Source organism: Oxyura jamaicensis, chromosome 3 (assembly GCF_011077185.1).
Source record: "Oxyura jamaicensis isolate SHBP4307 breed ruddy duck chromosome 3, BPBGC_Ojam_1.0, whole genome shotgun sequence".
NCBI lineage: Eukaryota > Metazoa > Chordata > Aves > Anseriformes > Anatidae > Oxyura > Oxyura jamaicensis.
In genome coordinates, this window is record NC_048895.1 from 25,788,094 (window position 1) to 25,793,246 (window position 5,153).

Sequence of the window (5,153 nt, forward strand, 5' to 3'; positions counted from 1 at the left end):
AGCCCTGCCTCCCAGTGAGCCTCGCTCCACCCTCACCCGTGGAGCATTTAGCATGGGGAAAGGCAGGCAGGGGACGCCCTTCTCCTCTCCTGGGCTGGGCTTGATTTCCACCTCTCCCCTCCTCTCGTCCCACCCCAGAACAGGAGGAGGGCAAGCGGCAGGGGGTGCCTGGAGGTCACCACACCTAGCTTCTGCTTGGAGGCGTGCAAGGGAGGGAGAAAGCTGGGGCTGGCTGCCCAGAAGGGAGAGGAGCTGTGGGGAAGAGAGGGAGGGCTTGTATCGCCTGCTCTAGTGCTGTCCCAACTCCTCTGGCACCCGTTACCTGTCCCCTTGTGCATGCCGGGGGGCATCAGCAGGGGCTGCCTTGCTCGGGCAGGGGCAACTTGGTGCCGGAAAACCAGGGCTGCCCTGCTGGGGAAGTCATGCCGTGGGGAGGAGGAAGGTCTGCGCTCCCTGGAGCCCTTCCCTTGCACTCCTCCCCCCTAAGGATGACCAAAGCGTGGAGCCCTGGCTGGTCAGCTTCCTCCAGCCGGGGCTTCTTTCTGCGTGGCCTTCACCCCCTCCCTCCCACCCCCCTGCCCTCCACCCTGCTTTGCCCCATCACTTAAGCACTGAATGTCTGGGGGCTCCCCCTCCACGTAGCACGGCACGTGGGGCTCCTCTCATCCCACGTGGGCACAGTGCTGTCCCCACCCCAGCCTTTTCCCCCCGGGCTGCCCTCACCTCCCCTCCTGCTGCTGGGGGTGGTGGGGTTGGGCTCCTGCCCCCCAGCAGGGCCGGGGAGGGAACACAAGGGGTGGTGGTGGTGGTTCGGGGCAGCGTTCTCCAGCACGCAGCTGTTGGTTTTCCTCCCTCTTCTCCCTCATCTTCTTGCCCTACACTCCCCTCTCCCCCCGGGCTGCCCCACCGAGCACGCAGCTCACATAGATGGCTCCAGTGCCAATATATTTGCACTTCTCCGTCCTCGTCCTCATCCTGTGTGGGGAAGGGGGTGGCTCCAGCATGGCGGTGGGCGAGGGCCCATCCGAGGCAGGCAGGCCAGTCGGCTGCCCCCTGACCGGCAGCTCCGGAGGACGAGCTTGCAGCAATAACCACTGCTGCCACCCGGCAGCTCCGCTTCCTTGCCCTGCTGACCCCCACTCCGGGTAATAAAACGAGCTCTGTTGGACGGGTGGCTCGGCCTCTCATTACTGACTGCAGGAGCCCCCAGCGAGGGGCGGCTCTGGGGGGCTCGTGGGGTGTACAGGGTGGGGGCTGGGGGTAGGTGGGGAGGGGGCACAGCTCTGCCCTGGGTAGGGACAGGGAGAGGCTGGTGGTGGCTTTTGCTTCCTTTGGGGTGGTGCAGGCTGCTGCTGGGGCCAAAATGTGTGCAGTGCGTGGGCATCACAGCCCTGGGGGTGCTCAGAGGCTGGAACAGGAGTGTCCCCACACGTGTTATGTCCCCTGGCATCCCCATGTCCCTCATCTAGGCTCCCTGCTCTTTGTCCCCATGCCTTGGTGGGGCGGGCAGGGGAAAGCACAAACAGCTCTCCTCGCTGTCCCAGCCACGGGCCCCATGGCGCACAGTGGCCCCATTGTGGGGCCTGCTGCTGCCCGGCTTTGGGGTGACAGGTGTCCCCGCACAGAGCCCTCCCCTGCCTCCCTGCAGGCACCAGCTGGCAGATCCTCTCCCTCGCCGGCCCCAGCAGCTGGCAGCCCAGCATTTGTGGGGAGGGGGCAGCAGGTGGGGGCCCAGCTGCCAGCTAATGCCACACAGCGTGGCTCAGCTCGTGTCCCCCCTGCAAAGCACCCCATACCGCAGCATCCCCTCCCGTGGCTGTCCCCACCTGTCCCCAGCAGCTGCCCCGGGCTCTGGCCCCCTCTCCCCCTCGCATCCCGCAGGAATGTCATTCCCGTGGGCACAAGGGGCCTTTGTGCCAGCAAAGGGCTGGAGTGGGGACAAAGCCCCCTTCCCATCCTCCTGCACCGACAGCCAGGTGCTGGGAGCCTCCTGCAGCCAGCTCGGGTGCGGGGAGCAGCCCCACCACCAACACAGCTCCCTGGAGAGCCCCAGGGACACCGTGGGCCCGGCCCGGGGAGCGGGGACCTGATGGGCACGCTGCCCCTGGGGAGGGCCGGGGGGTCCCGGGGGCTGAGTGCCGCCCTGCAGCTGCCGGGTTCGGCCTTTTTCAGCAGCTGCTGGCGGCACGGGGAATGTGCACGGGCCGGAGGCTTTCGGGGCCTGGCCACGGTGCGTTAAACGAACTATTTATAGCGCCCGCCTCCCCCCGGCACCCAGCGCCTGCATTCCTCCTGCGCGGGGCCGCCGCTCGCTTGCCGCCCGTGCTCCCCGACGCCCTCCCGGCCGGCACAGCTGCCACCAAGGCCAGCAAGAGAGGGATTTTCTGAATATCTGGGGGCTTCGGGGCTGTCCCCGTGGCCGGCAGCATGGGCAGGTGAGGAGGGGACACTACCACCTCTCCCAGCAGGGGCCGTGGGATGGGTCCCTGCACGGGCCCTCCCTGGTGGTTGCGTGGGGACACCTGGGTGCCCAGTTGGTATCCTGGAGAAAAATGGGCAGCCTGAGGGGAAGCGGCCTGGTAGGTGGCAGGCAAAAAAGGAGCTGTCAAGGTGGTGAGGGAATTTCAGCTCCTCGGTGGAGAGAGAGGAAGGGCAGGAGGGATAAGGAAAGAGAACAGCATGCAGGAGCACTGACAGGTTACAGCAGGGCTCGGGATGTCCTGAAGGACTTGGTCCAAACCACAGATGGCGACACAGGACTCCAGTGCCCCTTTTCTTGTTACTGGGGCTAAGAAAGCAGACACCGGGGGGATTTCATTTTCTTTCCAGACTTTGCCTCTGCAGCTCTGTGCCTGCCCCCCAGAGGAGCAGGGACTGTTCCCCTGGGCCGTGCTTTTGCCTAGATGTGAAACGAGGCTCAAGGCCCTGACCTCCCAGCTGGGGAAAAGGGCTTGGCAACCCTCCGTGTTTCTGGCACAACAACTCGGCCTCTTGACGAGTCCCAGCAGCTTGGCAAACAAGCCCTGCCCTGCTTTCAGCTGGGTGTCGCAAGCACCTGGCTCTGGCAGCGGTGCTACCTGCATTCGTGCCCCGGGAAGGCGCGGGTTTCTGCAATCCCTCTGTTCCAGAGGGGTTTTCCGTTCCCCACCCTCTGTGCCACATAATGTCCCCAGGAAGGCACAGCATCACCTCCGTGCTTGGCTGCTGCCTCCCTTTCTCCTGGGACCGAGCCCCAGGGATTGCCCCTGTGGGCACCGCCGATGGGAAGCTCCCCGTCCCCACCAGCTCGATGTCTCAGGCTTTTCCCAGGGATGGGCAAAGCTCCCCAGGGAGGAAGATCTCTGCTCTCTCTCCTCGCCACATACCTGCTGGGGAAATGAAGGCACGGAGAGAGGAAACGGCTCAGCTGGGGTCAGCCACGTAGCAGGAGCCCCAGGAGCCTCACCACCAGGCCACGCGCTGCGCCCTCTGCTTCCCCGATAAAAAACGGGGGCGAGCTCCCTCCCGGGGACACACAAACCCCGTCGCAGCTGCAGCAAAGCTTCAGGTCCCACGTCCTTCACCGGGGCTCCTCTTGCTGCTGGCGCAGGAGCCCTCTGACCGCAGTGGAGGCCGGTCCCGGGGGCTGACGTCAGCCCCGGTCCGTGCGGCTCCCGGGCCCGGAGCGGCTTCTGATTCAGGCACGTGGCATCTCTGCGCTGAGGCACGGCCAGCCCTCTTCCCTCATCCGTCCCCGGCTCCCCAGGAGGAATCTGCGGGGCTGGGAAAGGTCACCCTGCCTAAACCGCCCGGATGGGACTCTCTGGGCACAGGCTGGGACATGGGGACAGCATCTGGGGCCTCGCGTCTCCCCCTTCTCCTAAATTCTGCTTGACCGGGAGCCAAGAGCAGGGGCTTGCAGGCTGGGCTTCTGAAGGGAACAACAAGGGGAGGAAATGAAGCCAGGCAGCCACCAGGAACAAAACAAGGGTTAGACACAGGCGGGAAGCGGAAGGGCACGGACCTGCGGCATGGAGCTTCCTGCCTGCACCCTCGTCCCACCGAGCGTGTGTCCCCCAGCCTGCTGGCCTGTCCGGCACCACCAGTGAGCCTCTCTTCCCTGGGGAGCGCCCCGTGTGCCCCAAACACCCGTCTGCTTGGCGCTCGGTGCCTTGTGGCATCCCCTGCTCGGGCACTCCTGTCCCTTGGGGAGCGGGGTGGCAGCTGGCAGAGGATGACAGAGGCATATTTTGGGGCCAGCTGCCAGCTCGGGCGTGAAACAGGACCCTGCCCGGCAGCCCACGCTGCTGCGGTGGGCAGATGTTGTTCCTCCCTCGCCCCCCTTCCTCCCCGCCGCTGCCACCCCGACAGATGGGGTCGGGGCCGTGCGGCGGTATCGCTTACAGGGAGGAGGGGGCATTTAAATGGGCGGCCGGCTGCGGGGATTTTTTGGATGCTTTTTTTTTTTTTTAATATACCGTCATTACCCCTCGCAGTGAAGGCTTCCCTGCCAGTCGGGCTGGCGGTGGGTCTGCGTGGGGGGCACTGAGCGGGACGGGCTGCTCTTGGGAAAGAGGCAGAAAGGGGACACGAGGGGGGAAGGCTCCCCAGGACGGAGAGAGCATCGGGGAGCCGAGGTGACCCCGCTCCGAGGTGACCCCGCTCCGAGCTGCGCCCTGCTCCGAGCTGCCCCGGAGCGCAGCATCTCCCCCGGGCAGCGGCTCCCGGTGCCGGTGCTGGTGCCGGTGCCGGTGCCGAGGGCTCCCCGTGCCGCAGCTGGGGGGCAGCATGCCCGCCCCACCGCTCGCCGCCCCGCTGCTGCGCGCCCTGCTCGGCCGCCTGCTGCTGTTGGCCCGCAAGCGCCTCCTGCCGCCCCTCCGCCGCCTGGGCCGCCGGCTGCGCTCCGGGGAGAGCCGCCAGGCCCTGCTCACCTGCCTGCTCTGCATCCTCAACCTGCACAAGAAGGTGGACGGCTGAGCTCGGCCCGGCGGAGGGGGGCCGGGCGCGGCGCCGCCTCCCCTGCCCTGCTCTGCCCGCCGCCGGAGGAGGGACCGGCACCGGGGAGGGGAAGGGAAAGGACGCGCCCCGGCGGGGGCGGAGGGGCCGGCGAAGCCTCCCGAGCCCCGGGCCCGGCACCGCCCGGCCATGGGAGCAGGGTCCCCGGAGCCCCCCCC